Here is an 18,748-nt window from a genome sequence, read left to right on the forward strand (position 1 = left end):
ATACAGACATTTCTCTTTCTTAATAAAGATTTTGAATTAATGACCTAAAAATGAATTGATATTATAGAATTCAAACCTTGAATGCACATAATCCAGGGGCTGGCACAACATTATGAATATAGTGTTATAGATGCATCATAGAATACTGTAAATGAAACACAGGCCCCCGTGAACCCTTAAAAAAATCTACTACAGGATGGCCTCCAGCCAATGAAAAGATGCGTGGAGAGGCCATGGTCAAAGAACAAGTATGATTATTTAATTTATTTAATTGTAAAACTAAAGTTAAATGACAGTGGCAAATATGATTATAAAATAAAATGTAAACATAAAATCCATAATGATATAGAAATACTTTAACTTTTATTTTTTCGAGAGGGTAAAGAGAGGTTAAAGTTGCTAGCAAGAGTTAATATTTCTATAGCCAAGTGTGGTGGTTAATCGGTGATGAACTGAGAGCAAAGATAAGCAGAGGAAGAGGAATTATACTTGATTTCACCTTTCACAAGGGGAAATAAATTGATGCATATATAGCAATTCAAGAAGAATTAAAAATATATCTTCAAGGTAACCACTAAAAAAAATTAATACCCGCAAAAAATCAGGCAAAGGATAATACACATAAAAAGGAAAATACAGGCCATATAGTGAAAGAAGCTACAGAAACTAGAGAAGGAAAAAGAAGAAGAAGGAAGAGGAGGAGGAGAAGGAAGAGGAAGATGAAATAATCTACATAAAACTTGAAGAATGGAACACAGCCTGTTCCTGGTGACTGACCAGAGTCTTCAAATTCTACACTCTGAGCCTGTCAGGACTGCCCTGACCCCAGCTTTCTAACCTTTAAAAACACCAAAAATATTGTCCCTGCAACAATTTTTACTGGAGCCAATCAGTTGCCATGCTATACTCAGATTGCCCTTAGCCACAATAACCACAAAGTTCCCACCTATAAGAGGAATGGAAGCCAGTGGGTGAAACCTCATGCACTCCAGGAACACAGTGGAGACATCACAGGTAGGGATAGGGCTCTCGAGCATGATCACACTGTCCTTTGCAGGTGCTGGAAAGATGGGGTTTGGACGCTAACCCTGGTGACCTTGAGAATTAATCATGCAGCCACTTTTGTGAAGTGGTCCCCTCTAAGGAACAAATTTGCTGTGGAGAATGAAAAACAATTCATTTCTGTCTGTCACTTGGATATAAAAATGACGAGTGGGTAAGCAAGCACATTAAAAAGCCAGTTCATTCACTGTCCTTAGTTTGGATCGGTATCTCCTTTTTTTACTGACAGCAGGATCATATGACTTCAAATGCAGAGTGCTTCTACATACAATTAAAAAGTGGATGAAAAGCCAACCAGTATGCCATGGAGCAGCAAGATGCATTTTGGTTAACTGATGTCAGAGTTTGGTGGCACTGGAGGCTGGGTCCCTGGTTCAACTTCTCTACCACTGGGAGCCTGAGTAAGCACCACATGCAGTCCTGATGTCTCAAACAGTGTTCAGGTTGCAATCTGAAAACAGAGTTCCTGCCACTCCTGAGTGTATTATTTGTCTCAGAGAACAGTGTTGTTGTAGCTGCTGGCCAAGAATGCTGCCCAGTGCTTTTTAACTAAGATGACCATGGCTGCTTGACCTTAGTCTCCAAACTAGACATTCCAAAACACAGCATCCAGCACAACATGTTAGCCATGGAACACTTCCACAACATAGACAAGAGTCACAATGAAGGACATAATACAGCCTCAGAGATGCTACACCAGAATAGCATCACTCAAGTACCTATTTTCAAGGTAGACAAGCAAGATGATCAGAAATTTTGCCCTATAAGAATCAATGGAGCCATGATGATTTGGGATTTCAAGACCTTAGAGTCCTCCACCCAGGGCCTTCAACTAATATGAAGCTGAGTGAACCTCTGTGATCTAGCATGACAGACTACAACTGACTGCAACTCTGTAACTTGCAAGATGGTGAGGAAAGCCAACCACAAGGAAACACTAAAAATGCATATGCCGATATCATTTGGGTGTTGTTTGAATATAATTGGTGAAAATGTTGGATCTTTAAACAGTCTTTTAAAGTTTTTAAATCTATTTTTTTTGTACGTTTGGTTTTTGGCTGTTTCATTCCATTCTAGACCAAAGCTTCTCTTAAAGCAGTTCATTATGGAAAATTGTCACATTAACTTAAGAAGGGGGTTAGTATGTAAATTCTCCCAGAAAATTAAGTAAAAATACTAAATGTGTTTTTATAAATGACAGAACTATGATGAAATGTCTCTGTCAATAGACATAAAAAGTGAATTACTTTACTTACAAGAAAAAGGCTTTCAGCATGTATAGCAAAACAAAATTCACAAGAGAGACATCTAAAGCAAAGTGATTCAAAGGCTAGTAGTAGGACATATAAGACAACTACTAGCAAAAATAAAACAGGAGTTATGATGTTAATATCATCTGAGTTCAAGGCAAAATACATTAAATTAGAAAAGTGCTGATATTTATAGTACTGAAATGTACCATCTACAATGAAACTTTACAAATTTTAATAAACCAAATAATGTAGGATAATAATTACATTTCTTACAGTTCTTGATGTACAAGAAACATTAAGAATAAACAGAAATGTGGTAACCATAAGAGTTTCTAACATAATTTAATGACAACTCAAGGAGGCAAAAAGTAAGAAAAACCATATGGGAACAAAGAAACATAATTTACTTGGAAGATTTATTTAATATATCCTGAGCTTTATACCTTGAAAATGTGTTATAATTTCAAGTGCCCACTGAAAAACTTATAAAAGTTAAACCAATGTTAAAACCACAAAAGGGCTTCCCTGGTGGCGCAGTGGTTGAGAGTCCGCCTGCCGATGCAGGGGACACGGGTTCGTGCCCCTATCCCGGAGGATCCCACATGCCGCGCAGCGGCTGGGCCCGCGAGCCATGGCCGCGGAGCCTGTGTGTCCGGAGCCTGTGCTCCGCAACGGGAGAGGCCACAGCAGTGAGAGGCCCGCGTACAGCAAAAAAAAAAAAAAAAAAAAAAAAAAAAAAAAACCACAAAGAAAACCTCAATACATAAAAGTAGAATCTTACAAACCACATTTTTAAATCAAATTAATGACCTAAGAAATTAAAACAAAAAAAAAGAGAAAACAACAACAACAACCCCTACCACCTGCATGATTTTAAAACCCTCAAACAATTCTTGGGCCTGGTTTCTGACTTACTAGATGAGTAGCTAGCTCTTTTTTCTTTTTCTTTTTTTTTGGCCATGCCATGCATTTTACAGAATCTCAATTCCCTGACCAAGGATCGAACCCAGGCCCACAGTAGTGAAAGCACCAAGTCATGACCACTGGACCGACAGGAAATTTCCCACTAGCTTTTTTTTCGTAGCTCCTGCAATATCATGGATCAAGAACTCTGAAAATTATAGACTAGAGATCTAGAAACTAGTGGAAAGCAACTATAAAACTAATTATCCAGAGTAGAGAACAAAGAAGGGGGAGCTGGAGAAAAAATTCCAGACTACATAAAAAAAACCTCGTGCTTAAAAAGACAAAAGTTAAGTACTACAACAGTTCATTCTATATGAAATTAATTTTATTAAAAGAATAACAAAGACTTATTTTAAAGACTTTTAGGATACTCAAAGGGAGCAATGAAACAATTTCTTAAAAGATCAAGAGATTATGAAGCTAAAACAAGCACAAATGAAAAAGCCAATTAAGAATTGGATAACAATGGATGAACAAATAGAGACTATTAATAAAGAAATAGAAATTATAAAAAGGAACTAAGTAGAAATTCTGGAGCTAAAAATTACAAAAGCTAAAGTGAAAAATTCACCAGAAAGGTTTAACAGCAGATTTGAGCTGGCAGAAGAAAGTGGCCAATTGAAATTATCAACTCAGAGGAGCAAAAAAATATGAAAGAAAATGAACAAAGGTTAAGTGACTTGTGAGACACCATTGAATATGCCAGTATATTATGGGAGTATGAGAAGAAGAGAAGGAGAAAAAAGGGAAGAAAGAATATATGAGGAAATGGCTGAAAACATCCCAAACTTGAGGAAAGATATGAATCTCTACAGCTAAGAAAGTCAATGAGCTCCAAATGTGAAAAACTCAAAGAGACCCACACACTGGGACACATTACAATCAAACTTTACACAAAGAGAGAACCTTAAAAGCAGCAAGAGAGAAGCAACTCATCATGTATAAGGGCTCCTCAATAATATTAGCAGCCAGTTGCACATCAGAAACCATAAAACCCAAAATGCAGTAGAATGACATATTTAAACTGCTTAAAGAAAAATGTCGACAAAGAATTCTATATCTGGCAAAATTTTCCTTCAAAAATGAAAGAGAAATTAAGACATTCCCAGATAAACTAAAGCAAAGAAAGTTTATGACTAGTAGACCCCCCCCCCAACACACACGCAAGAAATACTAACGGGATTCTGCCAGCTGAAGTGAAAGGACATTAGACAGTAACCTGAAGCCATTTAAAGAAATAAAGAACACTGGTAAAGGTAACTAAATAGGCAGATATAAAAGCCAGTATTATTATATTTTTCTTAACCCCTCTATTTTGTTTCCTGCATGACTTAAGAGACAAATGTATAAAACAGTTATAATTTTTTTTTTTTTTTTTTTTGCAGTATGTAGGTCTCTCACTGTTATGGCCTTTCCTGCTGTGGAGCACAGGCTCTGGATGTGCAGGCTCAGCAGCCATGGCTCACGGGCCCAGCTGCTCCGTGGCATGTGGGATCTTCCTGGACTGGGGCACGAACCCGTGTCCCCTGCATTGCAGGCGGACTCTCAGCCACCGCACCACCAGGGAAGCCCTATAAATCTTTTTTAATAGGCATGCAACATATAAAGATACTAAGGCAACAACAACATAAGGGGAGGTGAGGGAGCTCTATAAGAGCTGAGGTTTGTATGCTATTGAAGCTAAGTTGGTATCAATTCAAAATAGATTGTTATAAATTTATGATGTTAACTGTAATCACCAGGATAACCGTTTGAAAATAACTAAAAAATACACAGAAAAGGAAATGTGGAGGGATAAAAAAGGTATATTAGAAAAAAAAAATGAATCAAACAAAAAAGAAAGCAGTATTGGAGCAATTCAGAAAGATATTTTTTGAAAACAAATATAAAAATGGCAGAAGGGACTTCCCTGGTGGCGCAGTGGTTGAGAGTCCGCCTGCCGATGCAGGGGACGCGGGTTCGTGCCCCGGTCTGGGAATATCCCGCATGCCGCGGAGCGGCTGGACCCATGAGCCATGGCCGCTGAGCCTGCACATCTGAAGCCTGTGCTCCACAACGGGAGAGGCCACAACAGTGAGAGGCCTGCATACCAGGGGGAAAAAAAATGGCAGAAGTGCTTCATTATTAGTAATTATTTTTTTAAAGTAATTACTCTAAATGGATTAAACTCACCATTTAAAAGACAAATTGGCAGACTAAAAAATATATAAGATCCAACTATACAAGAGACTCATTTTAGATTAGAAAACCAGCTATATTAAAATTAAAATGATAGAAAATGATATTCCATGCAAATAGTAAACAAAACTTGGGTGGCAATATTAATACTAACAGACAAAGTAAACTTTAAGTCAAAAGCTAACAAAGAAGGACATTATATATTGATAAAAGCATCAATTCAGTGAGAAGATAAAACAATTGTAAATAAATATGCACCAAATAGCAGGGTCCCAAATATATGAATCAAACATTAACAGAATTGAAGGGAGAATCAGACAATTCTACAATAATAGTTGGAGAATTCAATAGGCTGCTTTCAGTGAGGATAGAAAATTTACACAGGTGATCAAAAAAAGAAAGAGGTTGTGAATAACACTGTAAACCAGTTAGTCCTAATAGACATATATAAAGTACTCTATACAATAACAGTAGAAGACATATTTTTCTCAAGGGCTCATGGAACACTGTCCAGGATAGGACATATTTTAGGCACAAAACAAGTCTCAGTAAATTTAAAAAGATTAAAATCATACAAAGTTTTCACTTTAACCACAATGGAAAGAAATTAGAAGTCAGAAATAAAGCTGGAAGGCTTCTCTGGTGGCACAGTGGTTGAGAATCTGCCTGCCACTGCAGGGGACACGGGTTCGAGCCCTGGTCTGGGAAGATCCCACATGCCGTGGAGCAACTAGGCCCGTGAGCCACAACTACTGAGCCTGCGCGTCTAGAGCCTGTGCTCCGCAACGAGAGGCCATGACAGTGAGAGGCCCGTGCACCGTGATGAAGAGTGGCCCATGCTTGCCACAACTAGAGAAAGCCCTTGCACAGAAATGGAGACCCAACACAGCCATAAATAAATAAATAAATAAATAAATAAATAAATGAATGAATGAATGAATGAATGAATGAATGAAATAAACCTGGAAAATTCATAAAACTTGGAAATTAAATAGAACACTCTTAAACAACTAATGGATCAAAGAGGAAATTACAAGGGAAATTGGAGATACTTTGAGACGAATGAAAACAAACAACTAAACCTATAGGTTACACCATAGACTCATTTCAGAGGAAAATTATAGGTATAAATGCCTACATTAAAAAGAAAAAGGCTCCTATTTACAATAGCCAGGACATGGAAGCAACCTCAGTGTCCATCGACAGATGAATGGATAAAGAAGATGTGGCACATATATACAATGGAATACTACTCAGCCATAAAAAGAAACAAAATTGAGTTATTTGTAGTGAGGTGGATAGACCTAGAGTCGGTCATACAGAGTGAAGTAAGTCAGAAAGAGAAAAACAAATACCATATGCTAATACATATATATGGAATCAAAAAAAAAAGGTTATGAAGAACCTAGGGGCAGGACAGGAATAAAGAGGCAGACGTAGAGAATGGACTTGAAGACATGGGGAGGGGGAAGAGTAAGCTGGGATGAAGTGAGAGAGTGGCAGGGTCTTATATATACTACTAAATGTAAAATAGATAGCTAGGGGGAAGCAGCTGTATAGCACAGGGAGATCAGCTCAGTGCTTTGTGACCACCTAGAGGGGTGGGATAGGGAGGGTGGGAGGAAGATCCAAGAGGGAGGAGATATGGGGATATATGTATATGTATAGCTGATTCACTTTGTTATAAAGCAGAAACTAACACACCATTGTAAAGCAATTTTACTCCAATAAAGATGTTAAAAAAAAGAAGAAAGCTCTCAGAACAATAATCCAACTCTACACCTTAACAAACTAGAAAAGATCAGCCAATTAAACCCAAAACTATCAGAGTAAGAAAAAAAATAAAGATGAAAGAAAATAAAAGAGATAATGGAAAATCAATAATCACACCATAAGTTGTCTCTGAAAAGATCAACAAATTGACAAACCCTCACCTAGACTAAGAAAAAATTAGAATATACAAACAGTTATAATCAGGAATAAAAGTGGGTACATTACTATCAACCTTACAGAAGTTAGAGGATTATAAGAGAATACTATGAACAATTGTATGCCAACATTAGATAATCTAGATGAAATAGGCAAATTCCTAGAAATACATGAAGTACCAAAACTGACTTAAGAAGAAAGAAAATCTGAGCTTAGCTATTCAATGTCAAGTAAAGACATTGAATCAGTACTCAGAAACCTCCTGACAAAGAAAAGCCCAGGATGAGATGGCTTCACTGGTGAATTCTACCAAATATGTAAAGAAGAATTAACACGTATCCTTATCAAACTCTTCTAAAAAATAGAAGAGGGAACCTTTCCTAATGCATTCTATGAACCAGCATTACTCTGATTTCAAACCTAGACAAAGAACACCCAAGAAAATAAAATTAGAGACCAATATCCCTTATGAATATACATGCAAATATTCTCAAAGTATTAGCAAACAAAATCCAACAGCATATTAAAAGGATTATATACCATAATCAAGTGAGATTTATCTCAGAAATACAAGAGTGGTTCAACAGAAGAAAATTATAAAGGTAAAAAACCACACTAACAGAATGAAGGAAAAATCCCACACATGATCATCTCAATTGGTGCAGAAAAAGGATTTGACAAAATTGAATACCCTTTCATGATTTAAAAAAAAACACACACAAAACAAACAAAAAAATTCAGAAAACTAGAAATAGAAGAGAACATCCTCAAACTGATAAAAGGCATTCATGAAAAGCCCACAGTCAGTCTACTCAAGGATGAAATACTGAAAACTTTCTTCATTAAGATCAAGAACAAGACAAGGATCCCTTTGTTTACCACTTCTATTTTGTACTGGAAGTTCTAGCCAGAGATACTAAGCAAAATAAATAAGTAAAGAACATCCAAATTAGTAAAGAAGTAAAACTATCCCTGTGGCAGATGGCATGATCCTCTATACAGAAAATCCCAAAGAATCCACAAAAGAACTAGAACTAATAATTTAGCAAAGTTGCAGGGTATAAGATAAACACACAGAAATCAGCTGCATTTCTATACACCAGCAATGAAAATTTTGAAAAAGAAATTAAAAAATTCCATTTGTAAGTCTTCCAAATAATAAAATACCTAGAAATAAATTTAACCAAAGAGGTGTAAAACTTGTACACTGAAAACTATAAAACATTGCTAAAAGAAATTAAAGAAGACCTATGTAAGTGAAAATACATCCCTTGTTCATGAATTGAAATGCTTAATATTTCTTAAGTAATACCCAAAACAATCTAACAGATTTAATGCAGTCCCAGCCAAAATACCAATAGCCATTTTAAATAATGGAAAAGCTTATCCTAAAATTCATGTGGAAATGACAAAGCAAAAATAGACAAAATAATACTGAAAAAGGGAGAAAGTTGGAAGACTCACACTTCCCAATTTCAAAACTTCCTGCATAAGTACACATATCAAAACAGTGTGATATTGGCATAGAGATAGACATATAGATCAATGATAGAACTGAAAGTCCAGAAATAAAATCATACATCTATGACCAATTGATTTTTCAACAAGTTACCAGGACAATTCAATGAGGTTTGGGGGGTGGGCAGGGAATAGTCTCTTCAACAAATGATACTGAGACAACTGGAAATCCACATGCAAAATATTGGAGATGGACCACTACCTCATACCACATACAAAAAAAAAAAAAAAAGGATCAATGACTTAACTTGGAGATAAAGCTAAAAAACAGAAGAAAACATAAGGGAAAATGTTCATGACACTGAATTTGGTGATAAATTCTCAAATATGACCAAAAACACAAGCAACAAAAGAAAAATTGGTAAATTGGACTTCAAAATTAAAAATTTTTGCACAAAGGACATTATCAAGAAAGAGAAAAGACCACCTACAGAGAAAATATTTACAAATCGTATGTCTGATAAGGTTCTACTATCCAGAATATTCAGAGAACTCCTAAGTTCCATAACAACTCAATTTAAAAACGGGGAAAAGAGTTATATAGATATTTCTCCAAAGAATGTATACAGATGGCCAATAAGCACATGAAAAGATCTTCAAAATCACTAATCATAGGGGAAACGCAAATCAAAACCACAATGAAATATCACCTCGTACCCAATAGGTGGTGGCTACCATTAAAAAAAATAATAATGTGTTGACGAGGATGTGGAGAAGTTAGAAACCTTGTGTACTGTTGGTGGGAATGTGAAATTGTACAGCTGCCATGGAAACACACATTATTGACAATAGCTAAAATGTGGAAGCAACCTAATCCACAGTCCATCAGTGGATGAATGGATAAACAAAATATGTGTAAAACATACAGTAGAATTTGTTCAGCCTTATAAAGGAAGGAAATTCTGACATACGCTACAACATGAATGAACTTTGAGGATACTATGCTAAGTAAACTAAGCTAGTCACAAAAAGAGAAAAATTGTATGATTCCAATTATATGAGGTACCCAGAGTAGTCATATGTATAGATAAAGAGAGTTGAATGGTGGTTGCCAGGAGCTAGGGGAGAGGGAAATGGGGAGTTATTTTTTAATGGGTAATGTGTTTCATTTTTACAAGGTGAAAAGAGTTCTGGAGATGGCTGGTGCACAGTACAAATGTGCTTAATATCACTGAGTTGTACTCTTAAAATTGGTTAAGATGGTAAATTTTATGTGTATTTTACCACAATCTTAAAATATTTTATCTTAAAAAGGCAGTACTGATACATGCTACATGGATGAACCTCAAAAACATTACATGAAGTGAAAGAAGCCAGACAAAAGGCCACATATTGTATGATTCCATTTATATGAAATATGTGGAATAAGTAAATCCCTAGAAACAGAGCAGATTGATGTCACCAGTGGCTAGGGAAGAGTAGAGTGGGCAGTGACTGCTTAATGGGTCAGTGCTGTTTTCTGTGGTGATGAAAATGTTTTGGAGCTATATAGTGGTAGTTGTTGCACAACACTGTGAATGTACTAAATGCCACTGAACTGTACATTTTAAAATGGTTTTATATGAATTTCACCACAATAAAAACTGTAGGAAAAAAATTTTAAAAACTGGTGAAATACGATTGAAGTCTAGAGTTCAGCCAATAGTAGTGCACCAAGGTGACACTGGGAAAGGAGAATGATAAATTTATGTATTCTATTTGCTACTTTCCTCTAAATGTAAAATTATTCCAAAATGAAATATTTCCTTTAAAAAAAATGGGCAAACTACTTGAAAAGACTCTTTGCCAAAGAAGATAGATGGCAAATAAGCACATGAAAAGATATTCAACATCATTAGCCACTAGAGGAATGCAAATTTAAACAAGAATGGAATGCCACTAAATATGCATTAGAATAGCTAAAATTAAGCATACTGGCAAAACGAAGTGATGATGAGGCTAACATAGATCAACTGAAACTCTCATACTCTGCTGGTGGAAATGCAAAATTGTATAAGCATTGTAGAAAACAGATTGGCATTTTCTTATAAAGTTAAAATACAATTACTGTATTATCTAACAATCCCAGTCCTGGGTACTTACTCTAGAGCAGCAGTCCCCAACCTTTTTGGCACCAGGGACTGGTTTCATGGAAACCGTGGGAAAAAAAACAATTTTTCCACGGATGAGGGGAGGGGATAGTTCAGGCAGTAATGCGAGGGATGGGGAGCAATGGGGAATGGCAGATGAAGCTTCACTGGCTCGCCCGCCGCTCACCTACTGCTGTGTGGCCTGGTTCCTAACAGGCCATGGACTGGTACCTGGGGGTTGGGGACCCCTCTTCTACACAATAAAAAGTGATCTTCACTCAAAAATTTATATATAGATTTCATAACAGCTTTAATTGTAATAGCCAAAAGCTAGAAATAACCCAACTGTCCTTCAACAGGTGAATGGTTAAACAAAATGTGGCACCTTATACCATTAAATGCTATTCAGCAATAAAAGAGAACAAACTTGATATTCACAACTTGTATGGATCTCAAGATAACTGCACTGAGTGAAATAAAGCTGATTTTAAAAGGTTAAGTACTATATGAATCCATTTATATAGCAGTCTTGAAATAAAATTATAGAGCTGGAAAACTGATTAGTGTTTGCCAAAAGTTAGGAATGGGTGAGGGAAGGACTAGTGTGGCTATAAAGAAGTAACACGGGAGATCCTGTTGATGATGGAACAGTTCTGAATCTTGATTATAGTGGTAGTTCCCCAAATTGACACATGTGACAAAACTATATGGAACTACACATACATACAAATAAGTACATCTAAAACTGACAAATCTGAGTAAGCTCTGTGAATTGTACAAATGTCATCTTGGTTTTGATTTTAAACTATAGTTATGCAAGATATTAGTGATGGGGAAATGGGTGAAGAGTACATGGAAACTCCCTGTACACTTTTAAAAGTAATATATATATATATATATATATATTTTTACTTTTTATACAATTTTTAAAGGTTATACCCCATTTAGTTATTACAAAATATTGGTTATATCCTCAGTGTTGTACAATACATCCTTATAGCCTATCTTACACCCAATAGTTTATAACACCCACTCCCCCACCCCTATGTTGCCCCTCCCACCTCCCCACTGGTAACCACTAGATTGTTCTTCGTATCTGAGTCTGCTTCCTTTTTGTTATATTCACTAGTTTGTTGTATTTTTTAGATTGCACATATAAGTGATATCATACAGTGTTGGTCTTTCTCTGTCTGACTGACTTCATTTAGCATAATGCCCTCCAAGACCAACCATGTTGCAGCACATGGCAAAATTTTTTATGGCTGCGTAGTATTCCACTGTGTGTGTGCATGGGTGTGTGTTATATATATATATATATATAGATAGATAGATAGATAGATAGATAGATAGATAGATAGATAGATATAGATATATATATAGATATATATATAAAAAACATCTTCCTTATCTATTCTTCTGTTGATGGACACTTAAATTTCTTCCATATCTTAGCAATTGTAAAGAATGCTGCTATGTACATTGGGGTGCATGTATCTTTTCAAATTAGTGTTTTGGGGTTTTTTTTGGATATATACCTAGGAGTGGAATTGCTGGTTCATATGGTAGTTCTATTTTTAGTTTTTTGAGAAAACTTCATGCCATTTTCCACAGTGGCTGCACCAGTTTACATTCCCACTAACAGTGTATGAGGGTTCCCTTTTCATATTTTTAATATAATTAATGTTTTAAAGCAATTTTACATATTGCATATTCCCCTTCCCGCCCCCCGCCAAGAGCCTTCCCCACTCTTAACATCCTCCACCAGAATGGTACGTTTGTTATAACTGATGAACCTATATGAACACATCGTCGTCTCCCAAATCCACAGTTTGCATTAGGGCTTATACTTGATGTTTTAACATATGTATAATGAAATGTATCCATCATTATAATACATTACAGTGTAATACAGAACAGTTTTACTGCTCCGAAAATCTTGTGTCACCCTGCTCATCCCTCCTTCCCCCTTAACTGCTAGCAACCACAGATCTTTTTACTGTCTCCATAATTTTGCCTTTTTGAGACTATCATACAGTTGGAATCACACAGTATGCAGTCTGTTCAGATTGACTTCCTTCCTTTAGTAATATGTAATTAAGTTTCCTTTATGTTTTTTTTCATGGCTTGATAGCTCATTTCTTTTCAGCACTGAATAATATTCCATTGTCTGGATGTACCACAGTTTATTTATCCATTCAGGTTTTTGTGTGGACATAAGTTTAACCTCTTCGGGTAAATACCAAGGAGTATGGTTGCTGATCATATGGTAAAATTATGTTTAGCTTTTTAAGAAACTAGCAAACTGTCTTTCCACAATCAATTTTGCATTCCCACCATCAATGAGAGTTCCTGTTGTTACACATCCATTCTAGCATTTGGTGTTGACAGTGTCTTAGATTTTTGCCATTCTAATAGCTGTGTAGTGGTTTCTCATTCTTGTTTTGATTTGAAATTTAAAATATTTTTATGTGTTCATTTGCCATCTATCTTCTGGTGTGGTATCTGTTTAAATCTTTCGCCCATTTTTTAGTCAGGTTGTTTGTTTTCTTTTTGTTGAGTTTTAAGAGTCCTTTGTGTATTTTGGTTAACAGTCCTTTATCAGATATATATTTTGCAACTATTTTCTTCTAGTCTGCAGCTTGCCTTCTCATTCTCTTGATAATGTCTTTTACAAAGTAGAAGTTTTCAATTTTAATGAAGTCAAACTTACCAATCTTTCTTTCATGGATTGTGCCTTTGTGTTTGATAGTCTTTTTAGATATAACACCAAAGTCATCTACATTTTCTCCCATGATCTCTTCTAGTAGTTTTACAATTTTGTATTTAACATTTAGGACTAAGATTAATTTTGAGTTAACTTTTGTGAAGGGTGTAAAGTCTGTCTAGATTTGTTTTTTGTGTATGTATATGTCCAGTTGTTCCAGTACCATTTGTTGAGAAGACTGTCTTTTCTCCATTGTATTGCTTTTGCTCCTTTGTCAAGGATCAGTTAACTATATTTGTTGAATCTATTTCTAGGCTCTCTACTTTGTTCCAATGATATATTTATCATTTTACCAATATCATCTGTCTTCACTACTTTAGGTTTATAATAAGTCTTGAAGTCAAGTAGCATCAGTCCTAAGACTTTGTTCTTCTCCTTTACTATCCTATTGGGTATTCTGGGTCTTTCTCCTCTCCATATAAACTTTAGAATCAGTTTGTCAACACCCACAAAGCAACTTGCTGGAATTTTTATTGGGATTGTGTTGAATCTATAGATCAAGTTGGGAAGAAGTGATGGCTTGACAGTATTGAGCCCTCCTATCCATGAACATGGAATCTCTCTCCATTTATTTGTTCTTCAGTTTCTTTTATCAGTAAGGAATTTTTGTAATTTTGTAGTTTTCCTCATATAGATCATGCACATATTTTGTTAGATTTATATAACATGCTTTGTTAGATTTATACCTAAGTATTTTATTTTTCAGGGTACTAGTGTTAAGTGTTAATTGCTTTTAATTTCAAATTATGTTGCTAGTTTATAGGAAGGTTTTTGTCCCATATGAATGCTCACCAAAGGGTGACCTCAGCTGGGGAGAATTTTAACACTCAAGTAGATAGAACGACCCATTCTGTGGATACCAGTCAGCTTCTTTCCCAGCCACCCTGTCATCGCCAAATGGGCTCATGAACAGAGTAACCATGGTGGCAGGGATGCAGGTTATGCATGGGCTCAGCAACATGGACTTCCACTCACCAAGGTCATCTTGACTACATCGACTGTTGAGTACCCATTATGACAACAGCAAAAATCAACACTGTCTCCAATATGGCACCATGTCTCAGGTGATCAGTTACCTGGTGGCAGGTTGATGACACTGAACAACTTTCATCATGGAAGGAACAGCATGTTGTTCTTACTAGAATAGACACTTACTCTGGATATGGATCTGCCTTCCCTGAATGGAATGCTTCTACCAGAACTATTATCCATGGGCTTACAGAATGCCTTATTATGATATTCTGCATAGCATTACTTTTCATCAAGGAACTCATTTCACAACAAATGAAGTATGGCATTGGGCCAATGCTTATGGGGTCACTGGTCTAACAGTGTTCCTAACCATCCTAAAGCAAATGGCTATATATATATATACAGCTATTAATCTATTGATTAATATTAGAATGGTATATCTTTCTCTATACGTTTACTTTTAATCTATATATGTATCCTTAAATTTCTTGTAGACAACATATAGTTGGGTCCCATTTTTTTTTTTTTTTGCGGTACATGGGCCTCTCACTGTTGTGGCCTCTCCCGCTGCGGAGCACAGGCTCTGGACATGCAGGCTCAGCGGCCATGGCTCACAGGCCCAGCCGCTCCGCGGCATGTGGGATTCTCCCGGACCGGGGCACAAACCCATGTCCCCTGCATCGGCAGGCGGACTCTCAACCACTGCGCCACCAGGGAAGCCCTGGGTCCCATTTTTTGAATCACTTTGATAGTCTGTCTTTCAATTCATGTATTTAGACAATTGACATTTAAAGTGGTTATATAGTTGGAATAATGTCTACCATAGTTGTTACTTTCTATTCATTGCCCTTCTTCTTTGTTTCTATTTTCTTCTTCCATTTATTTCTTCTTTTTGTGGTTTGAATTGGGCATTTTATATGATTCCTTTTCCTCTCCTTTCTTAGCTTATCAATTATACTTCTCTTTTTTACTTTTTTTTTTAGCAGTTGCCCTAAAGTTTGCAATATACATTTACAACAGATACAAGTCCACTTTTAAATAATACTGTACTGCTTCATGGATAGTGAAAGTACCTTATAATAACAAAATATTCCTAATTTCTCCCTCCTGTTACTTGTATTACTACTGCCATTCATTTCACTTATCCACAAGCTATACTGCTATCCTGTATACTTTTGGGGAACTTGGTGTGGTTATATATTTATTTCAAAATAAAAAGCAAAAAACTACCATTTCTAAAAAACACTGTGCCCTGGAACAAAAATCAATATCTAAATCATAGAAAACAAATAGCACTTAATAACACAGGCATCCAGGCAATGGTACCATGTGAACAGGAAAATACAATCCATGATAAGTGGAAAATACAATTGATAAACAAAAAATATCAGTCAGTAGAAACTGACCCAGAAATGACACATAGGATAAAATTAGTGGACAAGGACATTAAATCAGCTATTGTAAATATACAGATGATCCTTGACTTACAATGGTTCAACTTACAATTTTTCAACTTTATGATGATGCAAAAGCAATACACATTCATTAGAAACCATACTTCAAATTTTGAATTTTGATCTCTTCCCAGGCTAGCAATGTGCAGTACAATACTCTATTGTGATGCTGGGCAGCAACAGTGAGCCACAGCTCCCAGTCAACCACATGATCATGAGGGTTAACAACTGATACACTTCTAATCATTCAGTGCCCATACAAACATTTTGTTTTTCACTGTCAGCATAGTATTCAATAAATTACATGAGATATTCAACACTTTATTATAAAGTAGGCTTCGTGTTAAATTATTTTGCCCAACTGTAGGCTAATATAAGTGTCTGAGCATATTTAAGGTAGGCTAGGCTAAGCTATGATGTTTGGTAGGTTAGGTGTATTAAATGCATTTTCGACATAGGATATATTCAATTTATGATGGCTTTATTGGGACTTAAACCCCTCATAACTCGAAGATCTGTACCTCATATATTCAAGGAGATAGAGGAAAGCACCAGCATGTTAAGAAGAGACATGGAAAATATAAAAAAGACCTGAATTAAACTTCTAGAAGTGAAAAATACATGAGATGAAATATACACTGGATGGGATTAACATCAGAATTGACACTGAAAAAGAAAACATTGTTGAACTCAAAGATTTATCATCCAAATTGACACAAAGGAAGAAAAAGACCAAAATCAGTGAACAGAGAATGAGCAATCTATTGTTCAACTTCAAGTTGCCTAATAAACATGCAATAGGATTCCTAGGAGAGGAAAGAAATGATGGGACAGAAAAAATGTTTGAAAAAGTAATGCCAAAAATCTTTCTAATTTGATGAGCATGTAAATCCACAGATCAAAAAAATTCAATGAACTTCAAGCATAAGAAACATGAAGAAAATTACACCAAAGCACATCATAATCAAGTCATAAAAAACCAGCCAGCCAAAAAAATATATATATATTAACATATAGAGGAACAAATAACAGCAGACTTCTCCTCAAATTATACAAGCTAGAAGACAGTGGAAGAACATATTTAAAGTACTGAAAGAAATTGTCAATCTACATTTCTATACTTGACAAAATATCATTGAAAAGTGAAGGTAAAATATATTAGAGACACAAAAGCTAAAATAATCCAGCACTAGAAAATCAGAACTACAAGAAATATTATAGGAAGTCCTTCTGGAAAGAAAGGAAAATAATACCACAGGGAAATCTAGATCTACACAGAAATGTAGATGCATGAGTAAATGGTAAATGCACGAGTAAGTAAAAACAATTACTTAGTTTGTAAATCTCTTTAAAAGATAACTGATGACTGGAAACACCCCAAATATTCATCAGCAGGTAAATATTTAAGCAAATTGTGGCATATCCATACAGTCAAATACTCGTCAGCAATAAAAATAAATGAGCTCTTGATACATACAACAACATGGTGGAAATTCAAACTAATCATAGTGAGTAAAAGAAGCCAGACAAAATCAAGTATAAGTTGTATGATGCTCTAATATAAATTTCTATGAAATGTAAATTAATGTATAGTAAAAGAAAGTACATCAGTGGTTGTTGAGGGTAGAGTGCCAATGGGGAGAGGCAGGATAGAGGGATTACAAATAGAAATGAGGAAACTGACCAGAGGTGATGGATATATTTATTATTTTTACTGTGAGATTAAGAACAGATTAGTGGTTGTCAATTTTCAATATGTGCAGTATGTCAATTATATCTCAGCCTGTGCTGAGGAATGTAATTGTCAAATAAGAATCTATCATCCAAGAATGAGGGGGAGCAATGACTTGTTCAGACATCCAAAAATTAAGAGTTTACCATCTGTAGACTGTTAGCTTACATTTTAAGTTCTAACCAATGAAATTATATAAAGGAAAGATATATTATGTATATGTATTCAAAAGCATGCAATAAAAAGTATTATACTTACAGGGGATATAATTTTATACCTGAAATCTCAAGAGAATCAACTGAAAACTAATAAAAATAGAGTGAATATTCAGTGATGTGGCTGATTACAAATTCATACCCCAGTAGTAAATAAACAAACGTCAACTTTAAAATGGGGAAAACCACATTTATAATGCTATCAAAAAGATAATATGTAGTAATAAACTTGAATCCATAGGATCTATGTGAAAATGATTTTAACCACTATTAAAGAACATTTAAAGGACTTGAATTAATAAGACATACATTGCTTTATTCCTTTTGGATAAGAAGACTTGAAATTGGTATACATTTTATACTTTAGAAATAAATAATTCTACTGAAAATAACAGTAGAAAAATCTACTGATTTTTCAGAGGAGAAAAAGGTGATTTTAAAATTCATCTGAAAATGTTGACATGTAAGATACCCAGGAAAATTCTGAAAAACAAGTCATAACTATCTGGTCTAGCCCCACCAGACAGTTAGATACAGTATTAAACTACTGTTTAAAATATATTATGTATCTACTAATAATTATACCATTTTTGGTAGTGATGTATAGAAAGTTCAATCAGTAGAACAAAGCAGAAA

At 35.3% G+C, this 18,748-nt stretch overlaps 1 protein-coding gene and 1 pseudogene across 7 annotated transcripts in view; both read left to right on the forward strand.

Annotated features, from left to right (window-relative positions):
• Positions 1 to 18,748, forward strand: part of STXBP5L (syntaxin binding protein 5L) — a 380,840-nt gene that overhangs the window by 321,339 nt on the left and 40,753 nt on the right. The window lies entirely within an intron of this gene.
• On the forward strand, positions 862 to 2,561 carry LOC308617513 (actin-related protein 2/3 complex subunit 1A-like; annotated as a pseudogene). Its single transcript has one exon. The product of its transcript is annotated as an actin-related protein 2/3 complex subunit 1A-like (transcript).

This window comes from Mesoplodon bidens (genome assembly GCF_964165515.1).
Source record: "Mesoplodon bidens genome assembly, chromosome: 5".
NCBI classification, from domain to species: Eukaryota; Metazoa; Chordata; class Mammalia; order Artiodactyla; family Ziphiidae; genus Mesoplodon; species Mesoplodon bidens.